Source organism: Neophocaena asiaeorientalis, unplaced genomic scaffold, assembly GCF_003031525.2.
Source record: "Neophocaena asiaeorientalis asiaeorientalis breed wild unplaced genomic scaffold, Neophocaena_asiaeorientalis_V1.1 scaffold308, whole genome shotgun sequence".
NCBI classification, from domain to species: domain Eukaryota; kingdom Metazoa; phylum Chordata; class Mammalia; order Artiodactyla; family Phocoenidae; genus Neophocaena; species Neophocaena asiaeorientalis.
The window spans coordinates 228,551-251,109 of record NW_020172768.1 but is presented as its reverse complement, the minus strand read 5'-3'; the positions used below and the strand labels follow the sequence as shown (position 1 = coordinate 251,109).

The following is a 22,559-nucleotide window of genomic DNA, read 5'->3' as shown; positions in this document are numbered from 1 at the left end:
TAGACTTCTGAGAGCGTTGAGCCCTTCTACCTCACAAGCCCTCCTCCCTCAATGCCTTAGGAGGGAAGGAAACAGGAAACAGAATGCAATCACTAACTTTATTTTATGGATAGAGAAATACAGCCCATTTGTCCAGTATCCCACAGCCTGGAATATCTAGATTCATCAGATGTCTACTAATACCCAGGACCACGTCGGGCACCCCTGAGCGTGACTCTGTGTGTGTGTGTGTGTGTCGGTGATTTCAGATTCTGCTAACAGTGTATGTAGTAAGGTATGATGTTGAGGATGCTCATGGAATATCACGCCTCTGAGATCAATCCTCTCGTGTTACAGATGAAGAACTAAGACCCGCCCAGGCAAATGACAAGCACAGGAAGCCAGGTTTCCTAAGTCTCCAAACTGTGCTCTTGGCATATCGCTAGGCTGTGGCTCTGCCTTTTTTGCTTAGACCGTGCTGCTCGATCTCCTTTTGATCTAGCACCACTTCTTTAGCCCCTGGGCAGGTGCTACTTTGCTCAGAGGCCTTGGGACCCCCTTCTTAGGGAGCAGCGCTAGAGGGGACCCCTTGGTTTGCCTCAGGCCTTTCAGCTGCGACCTTGGCAGGGCAGCCCTCCCGCCCACGGTCCTGCTTCCTTCTTTGACCTCCTCCCCCCCACCCCCCCGCTGCCCCCGGTCCTACTCCAGCCCTCCACACTGGGGCACTACAGCCTTCGAGAAGAGCTAGAACCGCCCTTGGTGTGAAGGGAGCAGAGTCTGGAGAGCCAGCCGTGCGCCCTTCCCTGAGATGTGGGAATGGATGCTGGAAATGAGCGGGGTGCCGCGGGGAGAGGGCAGGGAAAGGAGGAAGCGTCACGGAACAAGCTTATTTAATCCTCAGGTCACGTCTCTGAGGTGTTTTACAAGATGAGGAAGCTGAGGCTTAGAGAGGGAGGCAGCGGTAGTTACTAGGCTTAGGCTTAAAAACGTGCGAGCTTAAGAATCCAATCCAGTCGCTGGCTCCAGCGAGAGACGTGGTCCTACATTTCAGAGGCACCAAGAGGACCTGACTCAGCTCTAGGTGGCTCTGCGTGACTTTCAAGGCCAAAAGCGCTTAAGAATTTTCCAAGCAGTTTATTTTTACTGCCTCATTCAAATGTCACCCCCAACTGCAGTGGGCGTCGCTCGATGCCTCTCAGGCCACCGCAAGGTAATCGTAGGCGGAAATGCAGGGCTTCATTCCTTCCGTCCTAATTAACTGACCCTCTTCCTTAACCAGCCCCCCGAGTTGCCCAGCAACACCTGTGCTGTGTGTAACCGGGACAGGGGCGCTGCAGTGTTTTTGGATACAAACGATTTCTCAAATTAGCTCCGAACCCCAGGAAACAAGACAAATTAATCAGTAAGAAAACCAAAGCAGATTATAATTAATTACCTACGTTTGGACCAGGTTTCTCTTTAGCCACAAGGTTTACATAAGTGCATTCTGCTCTGTTCTCTTTTTTCTAAATATAAATCCAGTTTTAGAATCCTAGGGCCTTGAGCCTCAGTTGACAAAGGCTAAGTTGACTCTGTCCCCAGCTCAAAAGAGGATCCTGAGTGAGTCACTTCCCCCTGCCTGCTTCCCCCTGGGTTGATAAGCCTCCCTTCTCAGGGTGGGAGGGAAAGATAAGAGCTGAGGGCATTATTCTGGAGCAGAGAGCATGCCCTGCTCTGCAGAACCATTTTCATTGACACGGGAGGCTCTTCTGAAGCTGGCTGGGCAAAGCCCCTTCGATGGTGGCAGACCATCACTCTGAGTGGTCACATTCTCTAGCCCGAGCTACCTCCCCGACCCACAACCTGATCCTCACTAAAAAAAAAAAAAAAAAAAAAAAAGGTATAAAATGTTCAGGCCCTTTCCACAGAAGGCTACAAGTCAAAAAGTCAACTGCTACCTGAGTCTCTTTTATGGACGAGGTGGGAAATTGAAAAGCTGAGTGGGGCAAGGGGCTGCATGTTCCTTGGGCTCGTGTGTTAAATTGCATTCGCGGTGCTCTGCAGCATGAGGTGGTGGGGTATTAACTTCATTAAATGTGCTTCAGAGCTCTGGGGCTTCACTGAAACTCCTATTCACCATTGGACTGTGAAGGTGGGGGCTAACTTCTCCATTTCATAGAGCAGGGAACTGCGGCTTCGAGAAGAAAAACAACTTCCCTGAGGTCACAGTGAGTTAGTGCAGAGCCAACTTGGAACCCAGGACTCACAAATCCTTGTCACGTACCCAATCCAGCGCTCCAACCCATGTCTTCTTTCCGCCCCTTTGACTGTCCGTTGTGCATCCCTGGGAAAAGGACTGAGCTGGTGGGACAGCCAGTTCTGGTCCTGGCTCTGTCACTGTGTGACCCTGGGCAAGTCCCTAACCTTCCTGGGATCGTAGAAAATGGAAAGGGCTTAGATGGATCTCAAAGGCCCCTTCCAGTTCTGATAGCCTGTGAGTTATATGTCCTGTGGATTCTCTTCCCTTTCATACACCGGGGGAGTGGGGTGGGGGGGGGAGGAAGTTGGGCTGTTTCTTTCCCCTTAGATGACAATGATGGGTCAGAAGAGCCAGGTGTGGGCTGATCATGAAGAGTGGCCTGCAGGGGAGGGAGGCAGGGAGGGAAGGGTCATGGAGAATCCTCAGTGGGAACTGACAACAGATACCAAAGCAGGAGTCATGCTTACAAAGACCAAAAGAAACGGAAAGTGGCCACTTCAACCTGCAGCCCTCTCTACAGGTGACAGCCTCAAGCCCCACTGTGCTTCATCCCAGCCGGAAAGGACCGTATTCTCTCTCTCTAAGTCATTCATGCTCTGTCTACCCCCTTCAGCTGCTCTCCCAGATGCAATACAAGTTGGGTTCCTCCAACTATTGCTCTGTGTTCAGTAGATAAGACACAAAGAGAATGATGCTTCAGGAAAATGAGATGCCATTTTTAGCTTGTCAGGAAGACAATTTCCTTGAGGGGAAGAGAGAAAGCTAAAAGGCCCATCTCCATTTCTGGAGCGGCAGCCACATGCTAGGAGAGCAGCCTCCATTATCCCGAGGAAAAGACTTATTTCGTCCTGTAGTTTGCCTTTCTTAGCAATTGGGTGTAAATTTGGAATTCCCCTTCACTATTGTCCATAAAAATATTCCATCCGAACTGTGCTGCCCAATATCTCGTCACCAGCCACGTGTAAAAGAAAACTAAAGATTCAGTTCCTCCTCACACTGGCCGCATTTAAGGTGCTGGTGGCTACCATGTCGGCCGCACAGACCTGAATATTCTCATCGCCACAGGGTATTCGAGTGGACAGTGAGATGCACTAGAACATAAACTCCCCAAGAGCAGGGACTCGGCCTTGTTCATTCCCAGATCTCAAGTACCCAGTGAGGTGCCTGACACATACTTGGCACTGCATTTATTGAATTTATTGAATTCATGGCTAGGCAAGTTAGACAGGGCAGAGAACATGGTAGTGCCAGTATAATGATGCTAGTAATTCAAAATTACACCAAGAAACTCTGATTTCCTCTACTGTTCATTCTCTAAGAGGCGTCTGAGCCCCCATTGGTGCCTCCCTAGCCTGGGTACTAAGAGGGATATGAAAAACAACAACAAGGGAATTCTCTGGTGGTCCAGTGGTTAGGATTTCGGGTTTTCACTGCCAGGGGCCCAGGTTTGATCCCTGGTCAGGGAACTAAGATCCTGCAAGCCATACGGTGTGGCCGGAAAAAAACAAAAACAAACAAACAAAAAAACACCACCACCACCACCAAAAGTAGGTCGGTAAATGTATTGGAAGGAGCAGAGCAGAGGACCGGGAAAGAGAAGACCCAGGCTCCAGTCCATATTTCAATCACAGGGGCAAGTGGAGCCCCTTTGAATCTCTCTTGTAACCTGTAAAACGAGAGTAATAATACTCTCCCCAAGGAGGTGTTTATATGAACCAAGTGGGAGAACATAACAGAATACTTTGGAAGCTCTAAGGAGTTTGCATCATTGACCTTGCCCTCAAGTTGCTTCTGAGTCCCGCTGCCACGATCCTTAAGAATATTTTGCCTTATCCAAAGGCTCTCCCTGCCTTGAGATCATAATACTTCAATCCGTCGTGTACACGTCCAAGGAAAGATTTCTGCTGAGATACCACTATTATCATGTCCTGGTGCTCCAAAGACTAAAATGGCTCCCGACTGCCTGTGAGATCAAGACCAGTCTCCACCTTCTAACACTTGGAAGGATTACGTGCCCCATTTGCTTAGGAAGCTCCTATTTCATGATCGGCAGATAGGCCGTTCCTCAGGTGAGAACCCTTATTCCTGTTACACATGTGCCCCTGCCCCACCTGTGCCTTTGCTCCTCCCACCTCTTCACACTGCATCTGCTCCCTTAGTTCACCCTGTCTGTAACTCCAGCCCCCAAACCCAGGCGCTCTTAGTGCCTCTCCCGTCTTGTACATGGTAAGTTCTCCCGCACGGGCTTGTCCTGATGGTTCCCTGTGTCTCTGCTCCTTCACCACACGGGTCCACACTCAAAGAAGGGAGGTGTTCTTAGGCAGCGCTTGGTTCCTTAGGGGAACCTAGGGACGGGGATGGCGTGGTTGGCCCCGTAGGCCTGGGTTCCAATAGGGTCAGATAGATAGGGAACAGGGTAAGCCAAGAAGCTTAGCCTTGAAAAGACAGTCCGACCAGCTTTGTACAGGCGGACTGTGCTCTTCCTTCAATGGACTCCATGTTTCAGCGAACACATTGCAAATACCTTATGTTTAGTATGTAATGATAATAAAAATTTCATTTCCCCATGTTGTTATACTTTAGGTTGGTATCATTTCAGCCCAAAGGAACCGAATTTTAGTTAAATGAGGCTTTCCTCCAGAGAGCTGACTCCTCTGGGTTTCAGTAAATGGTCTCACCCTGGATCAAAACGTCTATGACTCCCACTACTCATCTAGAGGCTTCTCACACTGATCTCGGAGGAGGTACAGCAATGACGGATGTGACGTGCAGCCCGGTGACTTTAAGTGGCATTCTAGGGGAAAGCGGAGCCCTGTGATTAGCCAAGATCATCCCGGAAGGTGAGCCCAGGCTCCCAACCCACTGCAGAAGGCCAGGATGTGTGTGGCCCCAGACTGCATCCCCTTTATAGTAAACACCATCTTCCCTGGGGAGAACAGGGTTACAGCCAAGCAGATATTGCTTGCGTGAGGCCTAAGCCAGCGCCAACAGTTGTGGCTGAGTATAAACAGAATGCCCAATTAAAACACCTAATTATAGGGCAGACTAGAACCAGGAGGGGGGCTCTGTTGGTGGCCCCGAAGCCAGCCGCCTGCCAGGCTGCCGGCTTCTCCCAAATCAGCCACGACCGGTCTCAGACTGGAGTGAACCTCCAGGCGGACACATGCACTGGAGGGCTGGGAGGGCAGAGGGGAGCCCTCCAAGAGGGGAGAAGGCACGCCTCGTTGCTTCTAAGCTCCTAGGGCTGTGGGAGCGTTCTCCCGAGGAGCATCCAGGCAGCTTTCTGGAAGACTATAGGGGGAGATGCCCCTTAGCAGAGGAGAGTCGGGATTTCACTTTTTGGGGACCCAGTTACCTCATCTAAGGAAAGGGATACCTCATTCACAGGATAACTATGAAATAAATGTAGCCAAGTGTAACTTAAAAGCCCTTTGCTCCTGGCGGAGCACTGCAATAGACCATGCGCTTTCCCAAAAAGCCGGAGGCAGGGACGTGCTCTGAACAGCAGCGGCCCAAAACCTGGGTGCAAAACAGAGTTCTTCCTGCTGACCTGCAGGCGTTCATCCCTCCTGCCAGGCACCGAAATACTGACGGTCACCCAACTCCACCTCAGTCATCACACTGTCGGTGCTTAATATACCGTTTCCAGCGATACTGATGATAAAATAAGTTTCTACAATGTCTTTCCTCCTAGGATTTCAAAGCATGGTTCACAGGTGTCTATGACTCCAACCTTCCTAAGAGGTTGATAACAGGGGTGAACATTTGATTCTTACTGGTGGAGAATGAGGGCTCTGTGTTCCAGTAACTTGCCCCCAGTTCCCCTAGGATGACAGAGGAAGAGCTTGGACTAGGACCTCGAAATGCAAGCATCAAGGTCATCATCTTAAAGCCCGCTAGGTTAAGCCTTCAAAGCACTGCTAGAAGTGGACACTACCAAGTGGAACTGAGGCAGAGTCTAGGTTTCAGTTTTTCTGGGGTCATTTCCCTAGCCTCCTATGGGGAGAAGCCTTCTTCTGTTTCTTTTACATAATAAAAGGATGGGATGTGGCCCCTCACCTCAGGGAGGGTGATACTGTTAGTCAAGTGTTCTTAGCTCACACAGCACTGGCTGAGAGGAGGTCTCTGTAGCTTCGGGGGTTTAGGTCAAAAGCACACCACCACATTATGTGGGTGTAACTAAGGGTATATTGTGTCCTCAAGGGGAGAAAACACCCCCCTCCTCCCAACCAGCCTGAGCAATATGCCAGAACAGGGGTCCTGCTACTGAACCCCATCAGCAATGGGCATCGGTGTTGGCAAGCCTGTTCCCTTAGTAGCCCAGACGTTCTTTGACGGAGGGATGGGAGTTGCGCTAATAAACACACTTAATACGGGGTCAGAGGATCCGGCTTCGAGCTGGGCTCTGCTATCTATTAACTGCGATTTAGGGAAGACTTCTCTGGGCATTGGCATCTCATCTGTAAAACTGGAACGATAACGATTAACTTCACAAAGCTATTGTTAGAGGTAAAGGACAGTGTAGCCTAGTGGTCAAACCCATGGCCTCCAGAGACAGAGCTGGATGTGGATCCTGTTGCACCACCCACTAGTTATAGGACTCTCGGGTAATATACCGAATATAGCGAACCCCTAGTTTTCTCATCTGACACTAGAGAAGGGCAATCATACTTAGAGTGTTGTTTGGAGGTTTTCATTGACACGGTGCCTGGTGCACAGTGAGCTCTCAATAAACTCTGCGAGTTAGTATTACAGATAAAAGATGTAACGCACAACGCAAGTGCAATCGATTATTTTCTAGGCTTTGGGCAAGTGTTGTCAGTATATGCAGTGCTTTGCATATAATAAACGCATAATAAGGTATCTGCTCCATGTAATTATGGCATCCGTAGAGCAGCAGCTTCACTCTGGAATTCAGCTCAGAGATTAGTATCATTTGCAATAACGACCTTCCAGGCTGCCAACCCTACAAAGTGGACCAACTAAAGATAGGCAGTGTGATTCAGCTGCCTCTCAGGGGAGGGTTTCTGGTGACAGCGAAAGCCACAAGAGATTCGATCTGAGTAATTTCTATGTGTCAGCAGAAGGCTCTTCCTCTCCCAGGGAAGATAAACCTAGTGCCATGTGTAGTTTGGGGCACGCACTGTGCAGGGATCACTCTGGGACCTGGAGACCGCACAGCTGTCCCGGGTTGTCTCGGCAGCAAAGACTTTCTCCGTGTAAGAGCAGCCAAAGCTGAGGGCTCTCCCCACCCGCTTCCTCCCACGTGCTCCGTCCCTCACTGACAGCCAAGAGACTTGTGAGGTGGCAAATCAGTATTAAGCGCTGGTGTGCACAAGTGACCCAGGGAATACGACAGGGTGCGGGGCTGCTGTTCCCCGCCTAACTGCCCTCAACTGCCAACTTGCAGGGTGGGAGCCCAGAGTTGCCCACGCAGTTTTTTCAGTCTGATGAATTTCATCACTTTCCATCCACTGTGGGAGAGCCCTCTACCTTTCCTTAGCTGCGACAAATTGTTTCTTCAAGCACAAGGGAGGTATTCTTCTGCCCTGCGGGATCCGGGGAATAACTGCACAGACACCCGTTCCCCAGTTCCTGTTAATGGCTAACAGTCAGTGCTTATCACGCGCCACTCCCTGTACTAAGCTCTTTACCTGCATCGGGTCATTCAATCCTCCCAACAGCTAGGTCATCATTATGCCATCTAATCACAGCCATCAGCTCAGGATCACCATCCCCCAGTTAGATAATCGAGGAAACTAAGGCTTAAAGATGCTAAGGAGGTTGCCCAAGGCCCTAGGAGGATCTCCAATTGTAGAGTCAGGAATTGTTTTTCCCTGGCCACGCTGCAAGGCAAGCGGGATCCTGGTTCCCCAACCAGGGATCCAACGCTTGCCCCCTGCAGTGAAAGCACGGGGTCTCAACCACTGGACCGCCAGGGAAGTCCCTAGAGTCAGGATTTGCACACAGGCAGTCTGCCTGCCTCGCTCTCCACTCCTGGGCTATAAAGCCCAAGCTTTGGCAGACTCCCTTCATTCTTTCCAGATTGAGTAGCTCTAATATTTTCATTGCGTCTCTATAAAGAAAACTTTCCAACCCCTTAATCACCCCAGTGCCCATCTCTGGAGCTTCTCCAGCCATTAAGAGGTTTTTACCTCTTAATGTGCAAGAGCCAGAACTACCCAACATCACTCCAGGTACTGACCCTGTAGTTTACAAATAACTTAACAATGTTATCTCATTTCATTCTCGCAGCAGTCCCAGTGGGGACATGGGCAGGTCAGACAATTGTCCAAGGTCACGGAGCCATGGCTCAGCCCAGGACCCACGCCTCCCGTGCTCTTTCCCCCCTCCTGTCTAGCGTTGCTTCTGGGTGTTGGTCTCAGCCTTGTTCCCACAGGACACCCTGTATGTTTGGCGAGAGTATGACATTTCCCAAGTCTTACTGGCTGATGTCACCAGGCCAACCCCACTTCCTAGGTCACTGTGGGTCCATTCATTCATTCTATTCTCCACGCATAAGCTCCTGTTGGGTGATTTCAGAGGTTCTCGTGGCTCCTGGTTTCGCCTTCCCTTCTCCTCCCCAGTTCCCAGTCCATCCTCCACTGAGGCCAGAATAATCTTCCTAAAATACTAACCTGGATCATGCCACTGTCTTACTTAAGACCCTTCAGAGCCACATCCCTGGCCACAGCCCGTGGTGGCTCCCGTCATCCTGGCTGCCTTCCCAAAGAAACCTTGGCTTCAGCCACAGGAGCCCTGCAGTTGCCCGCAATACCCTGAAGCTCTCTCTGCTGAAGCCTTGCCCACTCTGCTTTTTCCAGCGGGATTACCTACACCTCCTCTCTTTTCTGTCTAACGAACTCAGAGGATGACTGTAAATCTAAGCCAAGATTTCATATCCCTTGAGTGGAATCCTACTAGAACTTCCTTTCTGAATCACACATCTCCCCTCACGGCCCCTCCCACACTTCACTTCTCCATATCCGCCACTGGACTGGAAACTCCTTGAAACAAGGCTCCCTATCTGTTTAACTTTGTGCCTTCCGGGTATGGCGCACGGTGAATCCTTGGAATGTGCATTAAATAAGGGAGGAATGAATGAATGAACCCTCCCTTGCCCACCCCGACCCCAGCAGAGCGGCTGTTTTCTGAGGTCTCTCAGCACTTTAGAATATCTTTCTATGAGCACTGCTAGCCTCTATTTCTGTTTCCCTGTATGTCTGTCTCTATTTCCTTCCATGTCTGTTTTCACCACTACATTGGACATATATTCTTCCTCCCCAGACTCTGAGATATTTCAAGGGTAGGAGGTGCATTTCTGAGCACAAAGCCCAGCACATAGTAGGAGCTTAATTAACTGAGTGAATGGAGCGACTCCCAGGTCCTCGCTCTTTCCTGCCAATGCTAATCACGGAGGAGCACCATCTCATACCTCAGGTAACTTCTACCTAAACGCAGTGGCTTGCTTTGCTCACACCCAAGCCAGGTCTACTTGTCTGCCAGCTCACATCTTGGGGCACGGCTCCTCGCTACCCAAACAGCTCTGTGTCCTCCACAGATGTATGAGTTTTACTCTGAACTTCCTTTTCTGGATCATTTATAAAAATGTGAAAGAAGCCCAGACTCAGCAAGAACCATGGTTAAAACTCCATCTCTTTTTTTTTTTTTTTTTGCGATACGCGGGCCTCTCACTGTTGTGACCTCTCCCGTTGCGGAGCACAGGCTCTGGACGCGCAGGCCCAGCGGCCATGGCTCACGGGCCCAGCCGCTCTGCGGCATGTGGGATCTTCCCAGACCGGGGCACGAACCCGTGTCCCCTGCATCGGCAGGCGGACTCTCAACCATTGCGCCACCAGGGAAGCCCCAAAACTCCATCTCTTGCATGAGCCTTGGGTCTTGGTTTGCACTCCTCATCCTGGGCTGACATCTCTTTAGTGTCTATTTTTCATTACATAAAGGTTGGTGAGAAAATATTTATCTAACCACCTGTCTGCCCACCCATCCATCCATGCATCCATCCCACTTGTGTTGAACATCTGAGAAGGACCAGGCCTTGTGCCAGACTCTGGGAAATTCACTGATAGACAAAACAGAGTTCCTGGCCTCAAGGGGGTCAGTTGAGGCAGAAGACAAACAGAGAACAAATAATCATAATGCCCTGTGATACACATGCTCCTGAGATCATTTAAAGCATGCAGGTGGGGAGACTTCCCTGGTGGCGCAGTGGCTAAGAATCCACCTGCCAATGCAGGGGACACAGGTTCAATCCCTGGTCCGGGAAGATCCCACATGCCCCAGAGCAACTAAGCCCGTGCGCCACAACTACTGAGTCTGTGCTCTAGAGCCCGTGAGCCACAACTACTGAGCCCACATGCCACAACTACTGAAGCCCGTGCGCCTAGAGCCCATGCTCTGCAACAAGAGAAGCCACCGCAATGAGAAACCCACACACCGCAACGAAGAGTAACCCCTGCTTGCTGCAACTAGAGAAAGCCCGCGTGCAGCAACGAAGACCCGACGTAGCCAAAAATAAATAAAATTAAAGAATCTCACCAAGACGGTGAGATTAACTCTGCTGACAGAGTGGGCAGGATTTGAGTGGAGTCTTGATGGATGAGAGGACTTCTGCCATCCAGACAAGAGAGAAGGAACAGCAGGTGTGGTGTGGGAAGGAGGGAAGGTACTAGAAGCTCTAAGGAGGCCAAAATTGGGGTGGAGGAGGGGCATGGCAGGAAAGAGAAACCTTGTCTGTTTATCTTTTCTCACTAGGGGAGAAGTTTTGTTTCCAAAAGACCGTGGGTCAATTATATTATCTTAGTAAATGAAGAAAAGCATGCTGATTCTGGCTTTTGCTCTGCAGAACTCGGCAAGCCACAGCCTCCTCTAAAAAGCCAAGGAAAGAGCTTTAAAATGAATCCATTCTTTCATCCAACACTACCAGCACCTACCATATTTAATATTTGTATTCGTGGGATGGCAATCGTCTCCCCCCAATGTCTATAAGCTACCTGAGAGCAGAGATTTTGTTATGATCTGCGTTGAATCCCAAGAGCCTCCAGCAATCCCTGGTACATAGTAAACACCCCATAAATATTTGCTTAATGAATTCACTGGACTCCTGCTACCTGCCAGGAACTGAATTAGGTCCTGGAGATAAAGGCATGGACTAGACACATTGCCTGCCCTTTAAGCAAGGTCAATTACATGAGCTAGCTCCTTAGAAAGCCATTTTTGGGTTGGTAAGAAATCATTTCTGTTTTAAAGCTTGAAAAATAAAAAAGACCTTTCTACAAGCTGTGAGGTGACCTTTGGGAGTTAACGGGAAGGGTCTCGGCCACCTGCCCCTGCATGCTTGCAGACACTAATTTTACAGCGCCCCTCCCTTCTGTCGCTGGGGCAGACAGGTGTGCTGGGAGCGCGACAGCGCCTAGCAGACCCCTCCCCACAGGTGTCCGGGCACTGGCAAGCCCTGGGCCTCAGCTGCCTTTTCGAGGCCGTGCGGTACACTCGTGCTCACACACACACGTGCTCACACTCACAACGCATGCTCATACAGCCACACAATCACACGGTCACATACGATCACACTCTCACACAACACATGCTCGAACAGACACAGGATCACATACAACACACGCTCCCTCACACACATACACCCACTCACACAACACAGCTCCCATATTCACACAGCACACATACCCAGTTCTCTTACACGTGTACACACACACACAGCCTGAGCCGTTAAAGTGACAGCACTCACATTTGCCATCTCTTGGTGGTTTCAAAACAGGAAGCCTGAGCGCGGAGGGGAGGTGTGGGTGAGGCGAGCGCTGTGTGAAGGACCCAGGTGCGCGGGCTGCATTCAAAAGGGACGCCTTGCGGGTGCCCGTCCCCTTCACAGGCGCGAGGCCGGGGCTTAGCCAAGACCCTAAGCAGCACCAGCCCTGGCGCCCGGCTGCGGACCGTTCGGCCGGCCAGGGCGGCGACGATGCAGTCACCCAGATCATCTGGCATCTCCCCCTCGGCCAGGGGTTTTCTGTGAGGAAGGGAACACCCTCTGCCTTCCTGCCTGCAGACGTGGAGCACCCTCTCTTTTGGAAGCCACCTCTTCCCGGAGTCCTCGGGGACTAATTCCTGTAAGCCGTTCTACCTCACCCCTTAGGTCCTCTGCTACCTACTCGGCCAGGCTCCTTTCCAAGGGAAATATTCAGTTTTGTGACCTGTCCCCGCCCCTCCCCTCTCCCCCACTCCAAGATGAAATGGACCAGGGACCTGTTTTCTAAGATGAACTCCTTGCAGCACCTTGTATTTCACAGTTTTTCGTTCTCTTTTTTTTTTTTTTTTTTGGCCGTTTTATGAGCACACGCAGGATCTTAGTTCCCTGACCAGGGATCGACCCTGTGCCCCCTGCAGTGGAAGCAGGGAGTCTTAACCACTGGACCGCCAGGGAAGTCCCTACAGTTTTTCATAACCAGCATCTCCTTCAGTCTTCAAGATGGCTTCATGAAGTGGTGAATACTATACCCATTTTACAGATGAGGAAGCTGAGAGCAAAGAGATAAATAAGTCACTTGTCCTGGGGGCCCAGCAGCAGCCTTTCTGATCTCAATGCTCCATTTTCAGGAATGTCACTACTCCACCTGTCACCCTGGCTCTGAACACAGGTGTGTCTGAGATGGACAGTGTGTTAGAACAGCCAGAGCAACGCCTGATGGTGAGCAGGGAGAGAAGAGGAAGGAGAGGAGTGAAGCTCTGTCACAGGTTGGCAAACATCATGCCCCGCCTTTGGCCCTCCCCCCCCCCCCCCCCTTTTCCATACACATAACAAACCACACGCATAGAAATAGATTCTAGCTGGCCTGGTGCCAGGAGCTTGGATAGGTCCATGTATAGACTTCAATTGCCTGAGGCAGTTGGGACTGATTTCCACAATTTACAGAGCAAGATGGAGGGGAAGCCTTAGCGAGATGACATTTCTGGGGATGAATGACATTTCTGGAACTTCGCTTTCTTTCTCTCTCTGAGAGGAGTGATTAAAAACCGTTTTTCCTTCAGCAATGACCCTGCAAAGGAAATTGGCTTCAGTGCTTTGAAGCTTAGAGGGAGGCCGCACACACAGCCCTTTGAGCTGTATTCCTGCCAAAGGATGCTCCGGAGGGTAGAGCAGGGTGCCAGCAGCAGGCTGTCCTCCCAAACCAGCCTAAGAGACTCAGATCGAGTGATGATAGCGTGTGTGTGGCTAGAAGGAGACAAGAGGGGACGAAAACCGTGACCCGGCTGGATTTTTCCACGAGGCTAGCAGTTCTGTCAGACTGTGCCCTCTGTTTCACAGTCCCCTGCATTGTAGGTTTCATATATTTAACAGCCGGGGCCTATAAAATGGGACATCAGATGTCACAGGAAAAGGATGGGTCAGGCTCAGGGGAAGCCCTGGAATTTCCTTCCTGGAGATCTCCAGGACTGAAATGAGAGACGCCCATGCTGGGAGAATGTATTGCTCTTCCCTCCTGTCTGGACCACTGTCCAAACCTCTCTTTCTCCAAGTCCCACCCTTTTCTTAAAAGCCTCTCCTGACCCTTCCAGGCATTCACGCTCCCTGAGGTCAGAGACTCTGACCAACGGAGTCTCACCAACAAGTGAGAAAGCGGATGATGCCTGAGATGACCTTGGATGGTACCCAACTCCGGCGTCTGCTGTCCCTGGGCTGTTTTGTGGGGAGTGGGGAGGGGTTTCTCAGGGCTGTACTCCACTGTCAGACCGCAGAGGTTAAATTCCAGCTTGTGTGGGTGGTGGATGCAGCCCGGGTTCCAGGAGAGACCTGGTAGGAGGAGGAGAGGAGGGTCATCCGGGGAGCTGGACTTTGCTCAAGGCTGGTTTCGTTGGTCAGCAGAAGGATCTGGGACGCAGAACCCACGGGAGGGAAACGGGGCTGCTCGCTCCCAGAGAGGCTCTGAAGCAGCCTGGCCACCCAAGTCCAGCAAGTTCACGTTCGTGGGGCCCGGAAGTCATGAGGGCCTCGCGGGAAGGAAGGGGAGTGGCTGGGCTCCTTGCTAGGGGTTTGTGTTCTCCAAGCAGAGACCCTCGGGCCTCAGAATCCAAAGAGGTCAGCACTCCTCCCCGGAGACCGGCAAAGACTGTAAATCTGGAATACTACATTCCTAATGCAGCTCCTGCCAAGCGGGAAGCTGAGTAACCACTACATGGACTGACTTAGACCTTAAAGTGAGGGACCTGAAATGAAGCAACTAGGATCTGGAGTTGTGCTCCTTCAGCTGAATTCTGTCACGAGCCCAGATGTTCATTTATTTACTCATTTATTTACAACCAACACAAGTGCGCTATTTCTGTGGTTGATTCATATTTTTACTTGTTTGGGTTTAGTTTTGCTTTTTGAAACACTTCGTGAATATACTGGTAGTAGGTTCAAATCGGTAATTCTTAATATTCACTGTTGGGGGTGGGAGGAAACCCAGAACATGGAAGTGTTCTATGAACTGAAAGTAAATTGAACAGATATTTTTTTCTGGGCAAGTTCCTATAGAAATCTGAATTGCATTACAATGTTAGTGCTTACGAGAGCTGGAGGTTAAAGCCAATCTACATTCCTTAATTTTTCACGGAAAATAAATTTTTCAAGTGAAAAGAGTGAATAACTTAGAAGTACTTTTACATTATTGGGGTTTACTTTGATGACTGAAAGTGAATTTATGTATCAGTAAGCATTTTTCAAGTAAGTAATAATCAAAATCCCTAAGAACAGTTGGTTTTTAAGTAGATTTCCTACACTAATCCTCTTGTCTCATTTATACAATTATTATCTCCCACTAAAGCAGGACTTCTGCTAAAAAAAAAAAAAGTGTCAGGCTTCCCTGGTGGCGGAGTGGTTAAGAATCCGCCTGCCAATGCAGGGGACATGGGTTCGAGCCCTGGTCCGGGAAGACCCCACATGCTGCGGAGCAACTAAGCCCGTGCGCCACAACTACTGAGCCTGCACTCTAGAGCCTGAGAGCCACAACTACTGAGCCCACGTGCTGCAACTACTGAAGCCCGTGCGCCTAGAGCCCGTGCTCTACAACAAGAGAAGCCCCCGCAATGAGAAGCCCGCACACCACAACAAAGAGTAGCCCCTTCTCGCCGTAACTAGAGAAAGCCCGTGCGCAGCAACGAAGACCCAACACAGCCAAAAATAAATAAATAAAATAAAATAAATTTTAAAAATGAGATGCCTTAAAAAATAAATTAAAAAGTGTCTAAATAATGAGTCCTATTTCACTTTAAAAGTAATATAATTACACTTTTATAAGAAATAAACATGCAAAGATATATCTACCAGCCCCATTTTAGTGTTCAGTCCCTCGAAGCTGGTCTCCATCCACCCTTCTTCCTTCCGCCCATCCCCTCGCCCCTCGTCCTCTGTACCATGGCCCGCACCCAGCTCGTGCAGTGGTGGTTCACAGCATCCACAGACTCTGGAGTGGAACAGCTTGTGTTCAATCACAGCTGTGTCACTGTGTGACCATGGGCAATTTACTCAACCTCTCTGAGATCAGTTGCCTCCTGTGTAAAATGGAAATACTCATAGGACCTGCCTCATACGGTTCTGTGAATCAGGTGAAATAAAACACAAGGCACTTAGCACCTTACGTGGCATATACTGAGCTCTCAGTGAACATTGGCTGGCATCCTCGTCCTGGGACAATGAATACGTCAGCCTTTTCAGGGTCAGCCGTCCTCTTTCAAATCACATGCCATTTCATCAGGAAACATGTCAGGAAAGCCCATCCCTTTTACTTCACCTGGGAAAATCGAGCTCACGCTTCGAGACTCAGTTCAAATGCCAGCTTTCTAAAGCTTTTTATTGCAACCCCTTAGTCCCCCCTCCCCCGACTTGAAAGCTGGATGGCACCTCTTACTTAACCTAGCCACGGTCTACTGAAATTACATCAAGAATGTGACATTCATGAGTTTGAGTATTTGAATTTTTATTTTGTGATGCCAAGACACCAAGCAGACACTCAATAAATATTTACTGAGGGACTTCCCTGGCGGCACAGTGGTTAAGAATCCTCCTGTCAATGCAGGGGATACGGACTTGAGCCCTGGTCCGGGAAGATCCCACATGCCGCGGAGCAACTAAGCCCGTGAGCCACAACTACTGAGCCCACATGCCACAACTACTGAAGCCCGTGTGCCTAGAGCCCATGCTCCACAACAAGAGAAGCCACCACAATGAGAAGCCCGTGCACTGCAATGAAGAGTAGCCCCCGCTCACTGCAATGAAGAGTAGTCCCCGCTCACCACAACTAGAGAGAAAGCCCGCATGCAGCAACGAAGACCCAATGCAGCCACAAATAAATATTTAAAATTTAAAAATATGTATTTATTGAATGAATAAAACCAAATGGCATCAAATGGCATCTGTGCGGATGCCAGGATTTATGGGGCATATGGCTTTAGAGAAATATAATCCATATTCTATCTTTGCAAGAAACCAGTTATTTCTGTGTGGAAATGAATTTTACCAAATCGGATGTCACAGAGGGTGGGATAAAAGGAGAAATTAGAGGAGAACTTAAGGGAACAACTTCAGGGTTTTGCCATCTGTCAAGGAAGGATGTGTTATCCATCTTGTAGGTAAGTACCTTAAAAGCTTAATGAAAAAGCAATACTCTTGAGCCACTGCCCAGCCCCAAACACAGAAACTCTTGCGTCAAGACAGTCTGGTGCGATGCAAATAACGTACGTGGATTTGCCAAATCAGGGGGTGAGCAGTAGCCGTAGTGACAAAGTAGTCCCACTCTTGAAAGGAACCTTTTTGGAAGATAAGATTGTTGTTTTATTTTAGTATGGCCCAGAAAGGTGGGAAGCAAAGATACTTCTCCTGAGAATCAGGTGCCAGTAAGACATTCAGGTACCTGCCAAAAGTGGGGGGGAGGGGCGCGGAGCATGGGGCGTACAAGGATATTCACTGTTCACTGGATGCCAGGCGCCATCCTAGGTCCTTGACATGAAACATGATGCTCAAAAGAACCTCAGAGAGAAACACTATCATCCCCACTTTATTGATGGGGAAGTGGAGTCTAGATGAGGTTAAGTGAGCAAGTCAAGATCAAACACTCACAGGCGGCCTTTTGCTCTGTATTAAAATTCCACCACCAGCAACCGCAGCGTGGAACAATCTTTCTCCACTATAATCGATCCTTCTCACTACTGTTAAGAGTAATTTTCCTAAAGCCAGTAGAGTTAAACTTTCCACTCCTTTAAAACTGTCAATGGTTCTCTTACATTCACAAAATAAAAATTCAAATGCTCAAACTCATGAATGTCACGTTCTTGACAGGTTCGGTTCCCACCCATCGGTCTTCCATTTCCCATCCTCCATCCTCCGGACCATCATACCGGACTGCGCTCCTTTATCATACCGTGTATCGATAATAGCACACCTCAGGCCCCTGGCTCATGCCTCTCCTTCTCGGTTGTTTTGCTGTATACTCACTGAAAGCCAATTCATCCTTTTTCTGGATCTTCTGCTTCTCCTTCCCTGTGGTCTCCTCCTCTACATTTCAACAACCCCTTCCAAATCTTCAACCTCACTTTTCCCTCTGGTTCAAAGCTACTCTGCTCAGGCAAGGTACCACTAAAATTGCTCCCCCACAAGCCCCCAGGAGTTCTCCTCGTCAAAACTCATGTGAGAAATAATGGCTAATACTGACTGAACCTTCAGACGTTAAATATTGTACCGTCACTCCAGTTTATAGACGGGGGCTCAGTGTGAAATTAAGTAGCTTGTCTCAGCTCACTCGGGAAGCGGCGGTAAGAATCTGGACCATCACAGTCCGTTCAGTGGGCTTTTTGAATTTCAGTCTCTCGTGGCCTCTCAACAGCATTTCACGTTACTGATGCTCCCTTTGCTCTCTACTTCCTACCTCGCTGACACTATACCCTTTGGGTTTTCTGCTGTTTTCTCTAGCTGTTCCTTCTCAGCTTTCTTTGTTATCTCTGACTCTTCTGCAGGCCTTCTAATTGCTGGTATTCCTCAGGCATGTGTCCAGTCTTTTTTTCCCTATTCTGTTCACTCTCTCTAGGAGATCCCAGCCACTCCCATGGCCGCGACTCCCACCTGTACACACTGATGCTCTGTGTACCATCCATTTCTCCCTCTTTTTTAAAAAAAAATTTTTTTTTTTCTTCGCGGTACGCGGGCCTCTCACTGCTGTGGCCTCTCCCGCTGCGGAGCACAGGCTCCGGATGCGCAGGCTCAGCGGCCATGGCTCACGGGCCCAGCCGCTCCGCTGCATGTGGGATCTTCCCGGACCGGGGCACGAACCTGTGTCCCCAGCATCGGCAGGCGGACTCTCAACTCTCAACTGCGCCACCAGGGAAGCTCCATTTCTCCCTCTTCACCTTTGTGCTTCCATAACACGTTCCTTCCTGTTAATCTCTGCTTGAATATCTTGCTTGTACTAAACCTCACGTGTTCAAACACCAAACTCACCTTTTCCCCCTGCAAACCTGTTTCTCTCCAGATACTCTCAGTTAATAACACACCATCTGTCCCACTTCCCAAATGAGAAGCTTAAGATCAACTCCTAACTTCTTCCTCTCTTTCCTTTCTTGCCCAGGTCTGCTCCTGAACTTATTCCACCCCTGGTCTCTTCCATCTGTCATCTCCTCTCTCTAAGCCACCACTGCCGCTCACTCTGACTACCGCAGCAGCTTCCGGTTTTGCCGTTTTCAATTTATTCTCCAAATATGCAGCCATCACACCACTCTTCTACTTAAAACATCCATAGCTCCCTATTTCCTTTAGGATAAAGTTCCAGGACCTCACCATGGCTAACAAGCCTGTCTGACAGATTTTCTGGCCCGTCCTAGCCTTTCTTAAGGCCACTCCCCCTTCTCTATATGCTCTTGTCACATTAGATTTCTTTACGTTCTTTGAACACATCTTCTCACAACGGAGCAAGGGAACACGTACTTCTCTCTCCCTCTCCTATATCTCGGCTCATTTTTCACATCCCAGGTTACATCTTCTGGGTTGCTTTCGCTGATTCCTTAGACTAAGCTCTCACTTACTTACCCTCATGACATCCTGCATTTCTCTCGCCCAGTATTCACTGTGCTTGTAACGACTTACGTAGTGTTTTTCTTCCTCCTTAGTGTGTGTATATATACATATATATATATATATTTGACTGTTATTCTCAGTGCTGAGGGAAGTACGGGGCATGTGGTAGATACTCAGCAAACACCAACAGCCTGGCCCCAACACCACCTGGTATAGGAAACCCTCCTGCATCCTCCTAGGCTTCTCTCTGTGCTCCCACAGCCCTTAGGTTTTCATTCTGCCTTGGTTAATATTTAATGTTGTACCTGTCTTTCTCCTCCGTAAGCTTACGAGCTTATGGAGGAAAAGGACCAGGTCTTCACTCGACATGCCTTACATTCTAGCATGATGCCAAAGGTGTTTATTAAATTAAAGAGGAAAAAGCTAAAAGCCTGAGCCTTGTATGTTACCAGTCCTCTGCATTCCTCAGTCAGGCATGCAGAACGAGGCTGTGTCCCCCTCAATATTCCAGGGATGAGTTACCCCATTTCTGAAAGGAGCTGGAGAGACGCCGTTCTGAAAGGAGCTGGAGAGACGCCGAGAGGCAGCAGGGGCTGTACTTTAGCAGTAGACGTTTTTAACCTGCGCATTCCGAAAATGGGTCATGGCATTGAAATATGGAGAAATTATGAACCGTTCTCAACTTGTCCATCTTCCTCATTTCCCTTTCTCTATCGGCTACCAAAGCATGCTAACTGTGGTGGCTGTACCGCCCGTGCTCCACCTACAGCTCTTCTGTCCTAGGCCGGGACAGCTCCATCTCTCACCTGGCAAGTCTGCTCTGGTGTCCCCTAGTCCTTTCTCCTCTTTTATACACTGTCTGCATTGCTATCAGCGTTATTATTCTAGAATTGAGCCTGGACCACATTACTTCTGCTTAAGTCTTTAGAGAGTTGCTGTTACCTACAGAATAAAATCTTTTCCATTTGGCACGCAAGGTGCTTCATGATGGCGCCCAAATCTCCTTTTCTATGCTCAACCCTGCCATTTCCCTCCCACACCTCAACAACCCTGAACTCTCTCTCCTTTAATACATTGTTTCCTTCCTTGTCTTTGTACATGCTCGGGCCCTCTGCCCAGAACGCTGTTCCCGTTTCGACACATACCTGCCTCCGACGTACTTTTCTATATTTGTAACAGGGAAGCGCCAAATCGACTACATGTTGGATCTGTTTCTTTTACTTTAACCTTTGCTCTCCGCTGCTTTTGTTCACTAAAAGGATACTGTCTACACATAATGGCCTGCCTCGGGGAACCCTGCCCCCCTGCCTGAATGTTAAACCAAAGTGCCTTTGTTCAGGCAAACATCCGGACCCTGTCCACCTGCAGATGGCTGGAAGAAAGAAGAAATTAACACATCCCCTCCCGGAGGCCGGTCATTCCAGGGGATATTTGCAAAACTTATGGCCTTTTTACCTTTCTTCCTCATCTCCTCCCCATCTCTGTGCTATAAAAGAAACTGGCATCCAAGCCTCGATAAGATGATTATTTTGAGACTTTAGTCTACCATCTTCTCTGTCTACCAGCTTTCTGAATTAAGTCGTCTTCCTTGCCTCAACACCTCGTCTCTAATTCATTGGCCTGTCCTGTGGCTTGGAGTCACACTCTGGACAGTACAGTGGAGTTAACTGTTCCTACCAGGGACTCATCTGTTTGGCTTCTGTCAAGCTGTGTTTGTCTTTACTGACCCAAAGAAGATAGAGAAATGTCTTTCGCTTCTTTAAATCTCCGGCATCTGGGACTTCCCTGGTGGTCCAGTGGGTAAGACTGCACGCTCCCAATGCAGGGGGTCTGCGTTTGATCCCAGGGACCTAGATCCCACATGCGTGCCACAACTAAGAAGTCCGCGTACCACAACTAAGAAGTCCGCATGCCGCAACGAAGACCCGGTGCATCCAAATTAAAAGTTTTTTTTAAATGCTTTAAAAATCAATCAATCAATCAGTCTCTGGCATCTATCATATACTAGGTGCTCAGTAAATGCTGAATAAATAAAGGAATGAAGCCTAGGTCTCTGTGAGTCAGGCTGGTGTCTGTCTAGGCTTTTGTTTCTTTCCTAAACTAGAAGATTATCTGGCCTCTCCTTATCTTTCCTGGTAGAGAAAAGTTACATTACTCCAGCTTTCTGTTACCCACATGCCAGTGGGTTGGTTCTCCACTGCAAATTTTGTGGCCCATCTACTCTATGCATAAGAATTGCAGATGAAGCAGTTTACTGTGTTAAACACAAGATCTTAAGTACATTCCAAGGGCGAATAAACACATGGGGAGAACTTGTCACTGGGTATCATCTATGTCATGCTCTAATGTCATTCTGCTGGTAATTTAATGCAGCTCCCCTTTTCTACTCAAATCCTTAAGTGCAAATAATTGAAGATTGTCAAAACATTTGAAACAAGCATGACCTTCGAGTGTACAGTGAATAAGAAGTTGCTGAAAAAGTACTGGCCTGCAAAAAAAGGGGAAAGGTTCACTCCTGAATGGCTTAAGACAAAATGAGTTTATACAAAGCTCGATAGGAAACAGGAAGTTAAAAAAAAAAAAAGAAAAAAAGAACTGTGATAAGGAAAGCCTTAAAGAGAAATGCTGACCCAGAAAAGACGGATCTGAAAACACAGAGGGAAACTTTTTAACACAGATGCAGGATCGTTTCTCTGAGGGATTTTATTTTTTTTTTTTTTAAAGATGGGACTAAAAAAAAGTGAGAATTGAACTCATCATAATTCTGTAAGACAAGCATGTCTGATGAAGGGGGGGAAATGATTATTCACTCTACTGGAATTGCTTTAATGGAAGCTTCTTGATGAAAGCTGCATCTTAAAATACTCATCCCGTGATGAGTTATTTCAAGATGGGAATCAAGGCAGTGGCTGCAGTGAGGTTTGTATGTGAAGCACATGCCAAGTCTTCAGATGAGCAGAGCTGACGACTATCCCCACTGGCCTTTCGGGGCTGCTGGTTCCCACCCAGTGGCATACTGGAGGCATCAACAACTAGTAAGTCTATGACTGACGCCCAAGCAAAGGGGTGGGGCCAGCCCCTGAGCCCCTTCCTTTCTCCTTTGTAAATCCCCTGTGCCCAGGCAGAGTCCTTCCCTCTGGCTCAGCATCCGAAGCTCTTTTCCATTCTCTCTCTCCTCAGGGCAGCTGTAGATAAGGCCCCCCAGTTGATCATCAGGCCTCCAGCCCTCTCTGTGCTCATGAAAACCAAAAGCTTTTGAAGTGTTAAGTC

General features: G+C 48.9%; 1 protein-coding gene and 1 long non-coding RNA gene across 5 annotated transcripts in view; one reads left to right on the top strand and one right to left on the bottom strand.

The window, feature by feature from the left end:
• Nucleotides 1–22,559, bottom strand: part of UBASH3B (ubiquitin associated and SH3 domain containing B) — a 145,052-nt gene that overhangs the window by 54,337 nt on the left and 68,156 nt on the right. The gene's annotated exons all lie outside the window — the stretch shown is intronic.
• Nucleotides 11,919–15,106, top strand: LOC112396808 (uncharacterized). Its single transcript, XR_003002655.1, has 3 exons — nucleotides 11,919–12,357; nucleotides 12,845–12,982; nucleotides 13,805–15,106. It is a non-coding gene; the product is annotated as an uncharacterized LOC112396808 (long non-coding RNA).